Genomic DNA, 3435 nt, shown 5'->3' on the forward strand with positions numbered 1-3435 from the left:
TTCCTACAAGAAGTTAGCAGTGTCCAGATTATGAATGCTTCATTCCTAAATCTTTATTTTAATAAAATTTGTATGTACTTTGGAATACTGAGTACGGTTCATATCTAACGACAATTAGTCAAATGTTTGTCTTAGGATATAGTATAGATTTTACCTTTCTATGCATGAAAAAACAGTAAAGAAATCCTTCCAGATATACTCAAAACATTTTTACCATAATAATATAGTAATAATAATGTTTTTATGTGTGTTACAAAGTAGCTCCTTTTGTTCTTAGAAGACACTGTATGTACCACAAATTTTTATGGGGTTGGTTTGTAACTATGGGTAGTATGTAACTCAGATGTTCATAACCCGGAGACTGTCTTAGAAAATGGGCTTTCTGACTCTACTCACTTTCCCACCACATGATTACTTTCTGTATTACATCACAAAGACAGTACCCTTGACTGGCCACTCCTCTGGAGTTCTTGAACTCCTGATTTATATCTACTTCCATACATTTCTGAAATAGAAATTCCTATATATGTTCTGAGATAATAGCCAAAGGGAAACATTTAAATGACAATGATGACTTGAGAAGGATTGTGTTCATTCATTTTCAACTTTAAATTGATCCAACATTTACTGTTAGGTTTTCTCACTCACATTATCCCTTAAATCATCACAACTATCCTGTCATATTGGCATTATTCACTCCATTTCACAGTCGCAGAAACCAATATCCAGAGAGGTGAAGTAGTTTGCCCAATGCCACATAGCTAGTAAGTGGTAAAGTCATAATGAGATTGTAAATTCTCCTAATCCTAACTGTGAACTCTGAATTATCCTACATGCATCCTTATCTTGGATTAAGTTATCATTTCCCTAGCAAAGCAGTTTTAGGAGAAATACAACCTGATTGTTCCTTAGAAGCAAGGGTGGCAAGACTTTAACTTGCTTACTTTGAACATGCCATCACGAAAAATCACTTGTTAAAAAAGAACATTATGTTTGGTAAAGTAGAGGGCCCAAGAAAAGGACATAAATCCTTGAAGAGGTGGATTGACACATGTCACAACAATGGCCTTAAATTGATCACCATCCTGAAGATGGTGCAGGACCATGTGACATTTCCTTCTGTTATATATAAGGTCCCTGTGAGTAGAGCTGGAGCCCTGGTGTGGCACTGTAGGATAAGCACTCTACCACAAGGTTGGTTTGAACCATAAGGTCAGCAGTTCAAGCACACCAACCACTCCTCGGAAACGCTATACAGGGTTCCTATGAGTCGGTACCAACTCGATGGCACTAAAAACACAACAATGAGTAGCGCTGACTCAGTGGCAATTAACAGCAACAAGCAAAGATTAGAGACAAGATAGAATGGAGCTGTAATGGATAAGCTTGGATTGGGGAAGAAGGGTTCAGAGGAAGGGTTTGGTAGCTCTTATTCACGGGAAGCAGAGGACACTGGGAACCTGAGTATTAGAAAGAGGAAAGATTCAAAAACAGGAGGTGCCTGTGTGACAACAGCTTTTACCGTATTTCTTTTCACCCAGGTTAAAAAAAAAAAAAAAAAATTTTTTTTTTTTAAGGTGCTTGCTTGAATAAGGCAGTCAAGGCCAATGCAGGTCAGAAAATAATCAGGAAGTGTATTCAGACTGAAAAGGCCAGAACCACAGGTGCAGCATTTGGGAATTATAAGCCCTCAGCCTCCTGCTGCAAAGAGAAAGACTGTGGTTTGAATCGAGCTCTAGGAGTAAGCAATAAAGTGTTTCAAGAAAGAAATCTCATTCCCAAGAGCAGATTCTGAGGACATCAAAACTGGGACATCTGCTAGCAGGGGTCCTCTAGGGACATTGTACTGGTTGTTACAAACCATAGGTAGGTCCGGGGGCCTTCAGCAAGCTCTTCAGAGATCCTTAGGTACTTACACTCAATGCACATTTTTAAAGAAAAAAGAAAACCTTGTAGGGACAATGCTATCCATCAGTCTGAGGACAACCCAGGCAATTGTAAGGAGCCCACAGCCTTGTGGGATAGTGGGGAGGCTTCCTTAGTAACTCTGGGGTACATTGCACATAGCTTTCAGTATCTGTCGGCAAAATCACTTGCTGATTTTGTGTTTACAATGGTACCTAGTAAGAACTCACTCACCAAGTCTGGAACTAGCTTCTATTTATTGGAAATCTACTATATGTCGGGTCCTACACACTACTATGAGACAGACAGCTTCAGTTTCTATTCAACTGAGGAATGCCCTTTCCTTCCCCAAATGATAAGAGATTGCTCAGTACTGCTCAGCTAAGTCAGGAGGTCCAATGTAGGCAGTTCTTAAGCTGGAAGACACAGGATTGTCTTAGGGGAACAACCTTTTAGATGGTTGTTCCTGGAACTGTTAGAGTCACATACATACAATGAAAGGCATAAAACTTGTATACAGCCTCTGTGTTGCTCAAACACTTACGCTCTGGTTACTTGCCAAAGAGTTGTTCGTTTGAATCCACTAAGTGGCACCTCAGAAGATAGCCTGGTGTTCGACTTCTGAAAAGCCACAGTTTTGAAAACCTTGTTCAGTCGTTAGGTGCCATCTCTGACTCATAGTGACCCTATGCACAACAGAACAAACACTGCTATGTCCTGTGGCATCCTCACAATTGTTGTTATGTTTGAGCCCATTGTTGCTGCCACTGTGTTAATCCATCACGTTGGGATAAAGACCCTCTTCTTTACCAAACATAATGTCCTTTTCCTGTGACTAGTTCCTTGTAACGTGTCCATGGAACATGAGACGAAGTCTTGTCATCCTGGCTTCTAAGAGATGTTCTAGCTGTACTTCTGAGACAGATTTGTTTGTTCTTCTGGCAGTCCATGGTACTTTCAAGATTCTTCTCCAATATCATAGTTTAAAAGCATCAATTCTTCACTGGTCTTCCTTATTAAATGTTACTCTCCTATACTTATAAAATGATAGAAAATACCATGGCTTGGGTAAGATGCTGTGCATGCTTGGAGCCCTGCCTAACTCATGGAAAGTGTTCAGAAAATACTGCCTTTTCTTCTCCGTACCATTTTCCCACATACATGATTCTTGGATTCCATATTTGTGAATTCGCCTATTTGCTAAAATGTATTTGCAACTCCAAAATCAGTATCCACAGCACTTTCCAGATCATTTGTGGACATATGTAGAGTGGTAAAATATATCTACTGGCACAGAGGGTTGAGTGTTGGACTGCTAACCACACAGTGGGCAGTTCAAATCTATCAGTTGCTCCCAGTATAGCAAGATAAGGCTGTCTCCTCCAGTAAAGATGAATAGTTTTGGAAACCAACAAGTGCATCCAGAGTGTTCCTTGGAGGCCAGGATGGCCAAACTTCGTCTCTCATACTTCAGACATATTGTCAGGAGGGAGCAGTCACTGGAGAAGGATATCATGTTTGGTAAGGTGG

This window comes from Chrysochloris asiatica, unplaced genomic scaffold, assembly GCF_000296735.1.
Source record: "Chrysochloris asiatica unplaced genomic scaffold, ChrAsi1.0 scaffold00006, whole genome shotgun sequence".
Taxonomy (NCBI): domain Eukaryota; kingdom Metazoa; phylum Chordata; class Mammalia; order Afrosoricida; family Chrysochloridae; genus Chrysochloris; species Chrysochloris asiatica.